Source organism: Papio anubis, chromosome 6 (genome assembly GCF_008728515.1).
Source record: "Papio anubis isolate 15944 chromosome 6, Panubis1.0, whole genome shotgun sequence".
NCBI lineage: Eukaryota > Metazoa > Chordata > Mammalia > Primates > Cercopithecidae > Papio > Papio anubis.
In genome coordinates, this window is record NC_044981.1 from 28,388,768 (window position 1) to 28,400,811 (window position 12,044).

Here is a 12,044-nt window from a genome sequence, read left to right on the forward strand (position 1 = left end):
CAATCTTCCCAAGGAATTTTAAAACAAAATGTTCAAAATATATTAGTTTACTAACTCTACTTTTGTCATATACTGGAAACCTCTTTAATGTCTAGAAAGTCTACATGTAAATTAGGACTTGTTTTCCTCTATAAACACTGTATAAACAGGTAAGGAAAACAAAGTGAACAGACATGAGAGACAATAGCTAATCTTGCCTCACTGTAAGCACACTGGTGGCATAGGGGTGTCTGCACAGCCTCCCTCTCCTCCTCCCCTGAACTAGCGTATAAACACAACGTGTGTTACTGAACTGGTGGTTGGCCATTCTCCTCTTAAAACATTTCATACGAATTTTAACCAAAAGATATTTACCAAATGGGTTACTTTACTATTTCTAATTTTAACACAAATTAGACACTTCAGAACATCTAAAAAGACTAGACATTTCCAGGAGCAGTGGCTCAGGCCTGTAATCCCAGCATTTTGGGAGGCCAAGGTGGGCGGATCACTTGAGGTCAGGAGTTCAAAACCAGCCTGGCCAAATGGTGAAACCCTGTTTCTACTAAAAATACAAAAATTAGCTGGGCATGGTGGCACGTGCCTGTAATCCCAGCTACTTGGAAGACTGAGGCAGGAGAATCACTTGTACATGGGAGGCTACCACGATCGTGCCACTGCACTCCAGCCTGGGCAACAGAGAGAGACTCCATATCAAAAAAAAAAAAAAAAAAGACTGGACATTTCAAAAAGTACTTGGAGTTGTCAGCTACATAAACAGTAGTGAGGAATAAAGTGCACACACAAGACAATGATTATAATATGTAAACGTCTTCTAAATATGACCAGTCTGGCATAGGACCTTCTTCTCTTCCTTCTCACTTCTCCATGTCCTAGTCTAACCCACTGAACAAACGTGTATGTGTCTACTCCTGGTGTTGCTTCCAGAGGTGGTGCAAAAACTCCATTTCAAAAAGTCATCTACAGAAGATGTTTATTTTCCTTTTTTTTTAAACAAATGGGAATTTACAAGATGTGTGATATTCTTACTCTATCTTACGTCGGCAGCTTCTTTCCATCTGGAAGGGCTAGATGTGGCAAATGTTATCTTGTAAAAGTTTTGGGGGAAGCTGAGAGCAGCTTTCTCACATTATATACGCAGACCTTCTATAAACGCCGGTACATCTTCCCAAAGCGTGGGCATCTCCAAAGCGCCAAATGGGGCCTATTACTCCATTTCTCTCTTCCCACATCAAGGTCTGGTAGAAGGAGGGTCAACCGCCCCACGGCCATTACCGTTCCACTCGTCCTCATCCGGGACTCCGCTGACCTTCCGGCCGTTAAGGCCGTTGTCCGTTGTCATCAGGACCAGGTAGGTCTCGCCCGATTGGGACAGAGCGGTCGCCCGAACACCGGATCTGCGCCGCGCCGTGGCCTAAAGAGGTGGCCGAGCCCGTCCTTAGCTCCGTCTTCCGGGGCCCTGCGCTCCAGTGGCCTCTGCGCGGTTCTTCCCGCCCCGCACACACGCCACCATCCAAAGGCTCTGTGTCCCGGCAGCCACCAGATCACCGAGGTGTGAAGAGAGGTTTCCCGCCGCTTCCAGCCGGGCCTGACAAGTGGGAGGCGAGACAGCGGCCTCTGCTGGAGCTCCGGAGCGCGAGTCGGGCTTTCTTAAGAGGCAAAGCGCGGGAACTGACATCAGGGGTAGGGCGTGCAGAGCGGCATACCTACTTGCTCTGGTTATCTTGAGTTAAAGGGTCACCCTGTGGTCTGGCTGGAGGCAACAGACTGCAAATCAATCGATTATTCAACATTCCTTCCCAAAGTGGGACACTCGGCAGCCGTGGTTGTCTCCTAAGGTCAGTTCCTGGAATTCTTTTAAATGCATGGTTCTAACATTATGGTGTCAGTGAGGCAGTGGGGTAGATTTTGTGATCAGTGGAGATGCATGAAGGAATGGCCTAGTAGGGGTAGGCTGAAGCCAAACCCCCTTCCCACTCTGCCTCATTTTATTCTATTTTTATTTCAGGTAGATTTAAGATAATCATGGTCTTATCTTCTCTTCCACAGCAGTTTGTAGAAGGCTCCTCTCTTATTTTATTTATTTATTTATTTTTAATTTTTATTTTTTGTTTTTTTAGATGGTGTCTCTGTCACCCAGGCTGGAGTGCAGTGACACGATCTCGGCTCACTGCAACCTCCGCCTCCCGAGTTCAAGCGATGCTCCTGCCTCAGCCTCCTGAGTAGGTGGATTACAGGCGTGCCACCACGCCCGGCTAATTTTTTATATTTTTGGTAGAGACGGGGTTTCACCATGTTGGCCAGGCTGGCTTTGAACTCCTGACCTCAAGTGATCTGCCAGCCTCGGCCTCCCAAAGTGCTGGGATTAGGTGTGAGCCACAGCGCCCAGCCTATTTATTTATTTATTTATTTATTTATTTATGTATCTCGGTTCACTGCCACTCGACCTCTTAGGCGCAGGTGATTCTCCCACCTCAGCCTTCTGAATAGCTGGGACTATAGACATGCACCGCCATGCCCCGCTCATTTTTTTGTATTTGTTGTAGAAATGCGGTTTCCCCATGTTGCCCAGACTGGTCTCCAAGAGCCTCCCACCTGGGCCTCCCAAAGTGTTGGGATTCCAGGCCTGAGCCACGGCGCTCCGCCTATTTGTTCCTTTTAAAAAAATCTAATTTTCCCTTTCTTGTCTCAGATTTCTCCCATAATTTGAATGTATTTAGTGTGCCTTTTTATTTGTATGTCTTATTGTAACTTGTGTTGCTTTTGTGCATATATTTTTAATAATGTAAATGCTGTGATTTATAGAGTTCAGTATTATTTCTTACTCTTTAAACATGATGCTTTGTATGTTACTACATGTATATTTTCTTCACTGTTCTAATTGTTTCTGCACCAAACTAAGGGTCTGGCTGCTGTTTCTCCATGCTCAATAACAAGATGCAGATGAACTGGGGAGGAAGAGGGTTTTTATTCCTGTAACCAGTTACAGGTAGAAGGCCTGGAAATTATTGCCAGACCAACTCGAAATGTCAAAGTTTTCCAGAGCTTATATACCTTTTAAGCTATATGTCTACGTGTAAGTGTGCATTAATCTAAAGACATAAGTGATTAACTTCTTTTAATCTATAACTAAGGTCTGAGTCTTGAAGACTTCCTCTGGAGCCTCAGTAAGTTTACTTAATCTAAATGGGTCTAGGTGCTGGGGTGATTACCCTTATCTTGTCTCCTGCTAAATCACGGAAGTTTGGGGAGTTCCTTCAGACCTCCAATAAGCTTGTTTGTGGAGGCCCAATAAAACTTGTTTAATCCTAAATGGGTCCTGTTAAGAACTCCTTCATTATTTTGTCATGCTTTAAGGCCCACGGAAGTCCTAGGCAAAACTCTGAGGGGCTTTTGTTACATTCTAGCCTTTGTATGAGGGCACTGGCTTTTTTAAGCTTTTAATATTTAACTTAACCACTCGGTCAGTACTGAAACAGTTGTGATGCAGGCCTGAGTTGGTGAAACCTGGCCTGCCACATAATGGATGCAGAGTAGTTCGTGTGTAGGTCTACCACTATGATATTTTGATACAAGAAATACAGACCAGCACAGTGGCTCACGCCTGTAATCCCAGCACTTTGGGAGGCTGAGGTGGGAGAACTGCTTGAGTCTAGGAGTTCAGAGACCAGCCTAGGCAACTCCGTCTCTACCAAAAATAATTTCTTTAAAAATTAGCTGTGGCTGGCGGCGCGCACCTGTAGTCCCAGCTATTTGTGGGGGGCTGCAGTGGGACTTAGCTTCAGCCAGGAAGATCGAGGCTACCGCGAGTTACAGTCATACCACTGCACTCCAGGCTGGGTGACAGAGACCCTCTCTCAAAAAAAAAAAAGAAAAATGAAAGAAATATATATCTATATTATATATATGTGTGTGTGTGTATGTGTGTATATATATTATATGTGTGTGTATATATGTGTATATATATACACACAAAAATATATATATATCTGTGCCCCTGGTTACTGACATAGAACTTCTGAAACCGTTAGGTGGGCAGTAGGAAAATCTTTTGTTCTAATATTTGATCTTTGACCCCAGTTCCTGACAGAGCTTCTAAGACCTTTTTTTCTAATGAGGAGACCCTTGCTGGGCTCCTGGATAGCCTCAGGGGCTGGTTGTCAGGGAAACCGACCATGTGATCAGAGGGATAGAACTTTCAGCTCCAACCCCAAACCTCCAGGGAGAAGAGAGGCACTAAAGGCTGAGCTGATCACCAATGGCCAATGATTTAACCAGTCATGCCTATGTAATGAAACCTCCATAAAAACCCAGGAGAGTGTTGATAATAATATATAAATACAAATTACATATACTAATATATAAATATGTATACAAATAAAGATGTAATATATAAATATCTGATAATAAATGATGTAATAAAAATCTTTCCTCATGTCCCTGTACATGTATGTGTAAGAATTTTCTTACAATTTTCCACATATACACAGGAGCATAGTGGCTTGGTGTCACAGGTTTGATTATCTGTGAAGTGGACCTTGAGATAGAGTTGTTTTGTTTTGTTCTGTTTTGTTTTGTTTTTTTGAGACAAGGTCTCACTCTGTCACCCAGGCTGGAGTGCAGTGGCACGATCCCTGCTAACTACAACCTCCACCTCCCAGATTCAAGCGATTCTTGTGCCTCAGCCTCCCAACTAGCTGGGAATACAGGCTCATACCACCACGCCCAGATAATTTGTGTGTGTGTGTGCATTTTTTTGGTAGAGACTGAGTTTCACCATGTTGGCCAGGCTGGTCTTGAACTCCTGACCTCAAATGATCCACCCACCTTGGCCTCCCAATAAGCGTGAGCCACTGTGCCCAACGAGGTAGAGTTTAATGTGCAGGATGTTTATTATGCAGTATCTTTGAGATCCACATCTGTGGAAGGCAGAGAGTAGACTCAAGACTGAGAAGAAGTCAAGCTAGGATGCCTGCAAGGTAGGATGCATGCCTGACAGCCTCAGCTAACACCATGGGGAGTTCTGAGGCTAAGTGGTCCATCTGATCCACTTTGGGGCCTTAATATTCTTGCCCCTTTTCCGGGCATGGTAGCTCACACCTGTAATCCCAGCACTTTGGGAGGCCGAGGTGGGCAGATCACCTGAGGTGGGGAGTTCGAGACCAGCCTGACCAACATGGAGAAACCCCATCTCTTCAAAATTAGCCAGGTGTGGTGGCACATGCTTGTAATCCCAGCTACTTGGGAAGCTGAGGCAAGAGAATTGCTTGAACCCAGGCGGAAGAGGTTATAGTGAGCCAAGATCGCACCATTGCATTTCAGCCTGGGCAACAAGAGTGAAACTCTGTCTTAAAAGAAATATATACATATATGTGTGTGTGTGTGTATGTGTGTGTATATATATATTCTTGCCCCTTCACTCATTTGATGTGAACAGCCTCAGAAAGGATGTGATCTTGGGCAGGCAGCTCTGCAGCTGAGACAATCCCTGAAAGTCCTGACAGTTGTGGATTGTCTGCTGAATGCACTTGTATTAGCTGAGGCAACAAGTCCAGGTAGATCTGGGCAGAGCATCTGCGTCTATTACATTTGGTCTTAGAGAATGTGTTAACATGTTTGCCTAAATACTAGCCAATTTCTCTGAGGATGGCTGTGTGTTATTCTGCACTTTACCCAGCAGTGCAAACCAAAAACAAACAAATAGAAAGTCAAATAAGGATATAAACACACATTTACAAAAGGAAAAGATACAAGAGGCTAATGAGGATGTGAAGATGCAGTATTAATTCATTAGTAATCAACAATAAATAACAATAAAACTTCATTTCACACTACTGAAACAGGCAAAATTTAGAAGTCTCAATAATTTCATAGCAAAAGAAAACAACAGAATAAAAAGGTAACCTACAGAATGGGAGGAAACATTTGCACATCATATACCTGTAAAGCAGCTAATTTTCAAAATATATAAAGGACTCATACAACACAATACCAAAAAAAGAATACAAACAAAAACCAAATAACCTAATTAAACAATGGGCAAAAAACTTGAACACATTTCTCAAAAAAAGACATGCAAATGACCAACAAGTATATAAAAAGATGCTCAACATCATTAATTATCAGGAAAATGCAAATCAAAACTACGATGACATGTCATTTCATACTTGTAAAGATGGCTATTGTAAAAAACGACAACAAGAAAGATAACAAGTGTTGGCAAGGATGTGGAGAAATTGAAACCCCTGTATACTTGTTGGTGGGAATGTAAAATGGTGAAGCAGCAATGGAAAACAATATGGAGGTTCTTCCAAAAATTAAAAATAAGACTACCATGTGATCCCGCAATCCCACTTTTGGGTATATTTCCAAAAAAATTGAAAATTAGGATCTCAAGGAGATATATGCACTTCCATGTTCCTTGTAGCATTATTCACAGTAGCCAAGTTATGGAAACAACCTGTATCCATTGACAGATGAATGAAAAAAGAAAGTGTGGCATATATATCCAATGGAAAATTATTAGGCCTTAGAAAAGAAGAAAATCCTGCCATTTGCAACAATACTGATGAACCTGGAGGACATTATGGGAATTGAAATAAACCAGTCACAGCACAAATACTGCATGATTCCACTTACATGAGGTATGTAACAGTTAAACTCAGAAACGGAGAATGCAGTAGTGGCTGCCAGGGGCTGGGAGGCTGAAGAAGATGGGGAATTGTTGCTCAATGGATATATTTCAGTTATGCTACACGAATAAGTTCTAGAGATCTACTGTACAACATAGCACCTATGGTTAACAATAAAGTATTGTACGCTTCAAAATTCATTAAGATGACAGATCTCATGTTAAATGTTTGTACCACATACAAAAAATAAAGACAAAACAAAACCAAAAAAACCCAAAGAGACAAAAGGATATTTTGGTTGGTGGATATGTCTATTACCTTGATTGCGTTGATGGATCATGGGTATTTCCCTATGCCCAAATTCATCATATTGTACACATTTTGTGCAGTTCTTTGTATACCAATTATGCCTCAATAAATCTGTTTTTTTGTTGTTATTGCTTTTTGTTTTTGAGACGGAGTCTTGCTCTGTTGCCCAGGCTGGAGTGCAGTGGCGCAATCTCAGTTCACTGCAACCTCTGCCTCCTGGGTTCAAGTGATTCTCCTTCCTCAGCCTCCTGAGTAGCTGGGATTACAGGTGCCTGCCACCGTGCCCGGCTAATTTTTGTATTTTTAGTAAAGATGGTGTTTCACCATCTTGGTCAGGCTGGTCTCGAACTTCTGACCTCATGATCCACCCTCCTCGGTCTCCCAAAGTGCTGGGATTACAGATGTGAGCTACTGCGCCCAGCCAATAAATGTTTTTTTAAAATAAATCTAACGTCAAGAGTTGGCAGATTTGTTACTGCTTTGCAATTGTTCTTTGTATATTCTAAGAATGATTTCATTGCTGGTTTTAAATGTTGCAAATAACTTCTCCAAATCTGTCGTTGTGTTAGTCCGAGTTCTCCAGAGTAACAGATTATATAGGTATATATTATTATACATATAATTTATTATATGCACATTTTATAACATTGTAGTATAATTATAATTAGTATATATTATACTATATCCTAACATAGTGAACAATACTTATTATGTTACTATAATAAATATTATGCATATGTATTACATGTATAAGGAGACTTATTTTAAGGTTTTGCTTTACACAATTCTGGAGGCTGAGAGGTTCCATGATCTACCATCTGCAAGCTGGAGACCCAAAAAAGCTAGTGGTATATTTGGAAGGCCTAAGAGCTAGAGGGTGGGTGGCATAGATTCTTATCAAGTCTGAGGGCCTGAGAACCAGGTGCATCAAGGACAGAATATCAGTGTTCCTGCACAACCTGTCAAGCAGAGGGAAGGTGAATCCAACCTTCCCCCTCCTTCTGTTCTATTCAGACCCTCAATGGATTGGATTATGTCCACCCACATTGAGGAAAGCCATCCGCTTTATCAGTCCAGCAATTCAAATGCTACTGTCTTCTGGAAACATCCTCACAGACATACCCAGAAACAACGTTTAAACACATGTCTGGGCATCCTGTGGCCCAGTCAAGTTGACCTATAAAATTATCAGATTCATCAATGTGTTAATTTTGTTCTAAGGTATTCTTTGTCTCTAAGGTGTTCAAAATCTTTAACAATCTCCAATTTCTTTAAAACTAAAGGCTTGGCCGGGCGTGGTGGCTCATGCCTGTAATCCTAGCACTTTGGGAGGCTGAGGCGGGTGGATCACGAGGTCAGGAGATCAAAACCAACCTGGCTAACACAGTGAAACCCCGTCTCTACTAAAAATACAAAAAATTAGCCAGGCGTGGTGGTGGGCGCCTATAGTCCCAGATACTCGGGAGGCTGAGGCAGGAGAATGGCGTGAACCCGGGAGGTGGAGCTTGCAGTGAGCCGAGATAGTGCCACTGCACTCCAGCCTGGGCGACAGAGCGAGACTCCATCTCAAAAAAAATAAAAAATAAAATAAAATAAAATAAACCTAAAGGCTAAAATTAATTTTTTAAATACATTTTATATTTTGATTTAATCAAATTTATCTCTCCTTTTTTTGACTTTAGGGACTGTGATTGTTAGCGTGTGGCATGCCAATGGATAATAATGATAATGAAAACTATGGGCCGGGCGCGGTGGCTCAAGCCTGTAATCCCAGCACTTTGGGAGGCCGAGATGGGCGGATCACGAGGTCAGGAGATCGAGACCATCCTGGCGAACACAGTGAAACCCCGTCTCTACTAAGAAATAAAAAAAATAGCCGGGCGAGATGGCGGGCGCCTGTAGTCCCAGCTACTCGGGAGGCTGAGGCCGGAGAATGGCGTGAACCCGGGAGGCGGAGCTTGCAGTGAGCTGAGATCCGGCCACTGCACTCCAGCCTGGGCTACAGAGCGAGACTCCGTCTCAAAAAAAAAAAAAAAAAAAAAAGAAAACTATGATGATGACAAAAATGAGAATGATGATAGCGTGTAATTTACTATGTGCATAATAGGGAATAAAGATTTTTTATTATTATTCCTTATTAAATGTCTTATTTCTTTTAAAATTGTTTCTTACTATTTCTTATTAAAACTGGGTTGGCCAGGCACAATGGCTTACACCTGTAATCCCAGCACTTTGGGAGGTCGAGGTGGGTTGATCACTTGAGATCAGGAGTTCGAGACCAGCCTGGCTAACAAAGCGAAGCCCCATCTCTACTAAAAACACAAAAATTAGCTGGGCATGGTGATGTGCATCTGTAATCCCAGCTACTACGGAGGCTGAGGCAGGAGAATCTCTTGAACCTGGGAGGTAGAAGTTGCAGTGAGCTGAGATTGTGCCACTGCACTCCAGCCTGGGCGAAAGAGTGAGACTCTGTCTCAAAAGTAAAAAATAAAATAAAAATAAAACTGGGTCATTATTATAAGTTATTATGAAGAAACAGAACCAAACCATTAATCACAACAACACAGTAACAGCCGGGCATACAATGGCAGCCCTTGCCTATAGTCCCAGCTACTCAGGAGGCTGAGAGGCATGAGGATCACTTGAGCCTGAGTTGGAGGCCAGCCTGGGCAACATAGCAAGACTACATCTATAAAATTTAAAAAACAAAAATGACAAAAAGCAATGTAATAACTCCTTTGCCTACTGATAGGGCAACCAGAGTGTAGTGAATATGGAAAGCTAGTTTACATATTGATATGATTTGGCTCTGTGTCACCACCCAAATCTCACCTTGACTTGTAATAATCTTCACGTGTCATGGCAGGTACCTGGTGGGAAGTAATTGAATCATGGGGGCAGGTTTTTCCCCTGCAGTTCTCATGACAGTGAATAATTCTCATGAACTCTAATGTTTTTATAAAAGGCAGTTCCCCCCACATGCCTTCTTACCTGCCACCATGTAAGATATGCCTTTGCTTCTCCTTTGCCCTCTGCCATAATTGTGAGGCCTCTCCAGCCATGTGGAACTGTAAGTCCATTAAACCTCTTTCCTTTATAAATTACCCAGTCTTGGGTATGTCTTTCTTAGCAGCGTGAGAACAGACTAATATATATGTTCAGTTACCTTTCTCATGAGAAACTTTTTGTTTCCTGCAGAACCAGCTCTCTTCATTAAAGTCTTGTTCTAATCTATCATGAGAATCCATTCTACTTCAGCTTATGTGTGTTCCATGGTACATATATTTTAAAAGCAGTTGGCTTCAATGGGAAACCAGGAAGAGGAGAAATTAGAGTAAATGACATAGTGGCAACAATCATAGTGTTACTGAAAGACAAATGGCTGAGTGGGATACATACCCATGCATTATTCTCCCCTATCCTGCTCCCTCCACCACCAAAAATTGATGGAGCCAGAGGTCCTAGCATTGCAAGCAATGTGGCTTTATTTCACCATCTGCATGCACTCCTATTTAAAACTAAGATAAAGAAAGGTGGTAGTGACTTAGTTGCTTTACATTTAGATTACTTGGAAATTTTCGATGTTTACATGTCATAGAACACAAGAACTGAAAGGCATATAAGGTCAGTATGATATCAGTAATTTGTCAAGTTCTCATCCCTTAGGTCAACAGCTGGTAGACCAGAGCAAGTGTGCTATATTGAAAATAAAATAACAGGACAGGCCGGGCACGGTGGCTCACGCCTGTAATCCCAGCACTTTGGGGAACCGAGGTGGGTGGATCACCTGAGGTCAGACATTTGAGACCAGCCTGGTCAACATGGTGAAACCCCATCTCAACTAAAAATACAAAAAAAATTAGCTGGGCGTGGTGGTGGGCACCTGTAATCTCAGCTAGTCGGGAGGCTGAGGCAGGAGAATTGCTTGAACCCAGGAGGCGGAGGTTGCAGTGAGCCGAGATTGCGCCATTGCACTCCAGCCTGGGTGACAGAGTGAGATTCTGTCTGAAAGAAGAAAGAAAGAAAGAATAGGACAATAACTGAAAATAAAGAAATTTGTTTGCTGGAATCAAAAGGGAGAAAACATTCATCATGTGGTATTAGACAGGACATAAAGAGATGTTGGGAGCTTTGCAAAAAAATCAATTAAATTCACCACACAAGGCTGGGCCCAGGGACTTACACCTGTAATTCCAGCACTTTGGGAGGCCGAGGTGGGCGGATCATGAGGTCAGGAGATAGAGACCATCCTGGCTAACACAGTGAAACCCCGTCTCTACTAAAAGTACAAAAAATTAGCCGGGTGTGGTGGCCTGCGCCTGGAGTCCTAGCTACTTGGGAGACTGAGGCAGAAGAATTGCTAGAACCCGGGAGGGAGAGGTTTCAGTGAGCCAAGATCATGCCACTGCACTCCAGCCTGGCGACAGAGCAAGACTCCTTCTCAATAAATAAATAAATAAACAAATAAATAAATAAATAAATTCACCACACAAAAAAAGAGGCCCTTGCAAAGATCAAAAATCCACTCAGTATCAGCATCTAATCTACTAAGCCAGCCAGCACATGAAATGATACGTCAATAAAAAACTAAATAAACATATATGTCTGTATTTAACTGCCTCAACTTCTGATGTTTTAACCTATTTTCGAAATTGTTAAGGGGAGAAAGACAAAGGCCTTGTTTTGTTTACAGAATTCATGCAATGTCTCACTCTTTAAAGAGGTAGATGGGAAAAGGAAGTTCTGCGGATCAAATCTGGGTCTTCCAATCTTTACCACTGAACCACATCCCCACTGTAGGTATTACTGACTGTTCTGATTGTTGACCAACATTGCCACAAAAATGGCATCTTTATATAGTTTCTTGGAGAGTAACTACCAGGAAGTGGGAATGAAGACAGAAAGTAAACACCAGCAGTGACATCGAAAGAGGAATGAAATAACCTATGAACAAACAGAATAGGTTTTGCTTCATTTGCTCCTTGTGGGGAAGACAAAGTGGAGATACCAAGGATCGAATTGGGAACCCTAGGCATGCAAATTGTAAGCTCTACCACTTGTTATATCCTTGCAACCACCTCTGTTCTCCCCCCAATCTTGAGT

General features: G+C 42.4%; 1 protein-coding gene across 2 annotated transcripts in view; it reads right to left on the reverse strand.

Annotated features, from left to right (window-relative positions):
* Positions 1–1,325, reverse strand: part of ZBED9 (zinc finger BED-type containing 9) — a 44,879-nt gene extending 43,554 nt beyond the window's left edge. For both annotated transcript variants that reach the window (XM_017957721.2, XM_003897251.3), the window contains exon 1: positions 1,030–1,325. The gene's annotated coding sequence lies outside the window, so the exon portion shown is untranslated. The remainder of the gene's footprint in view (positions 1–1,029) is intronic.
* Positions 1,326–12,044: the final 10,719 nt, after the last annotated feature.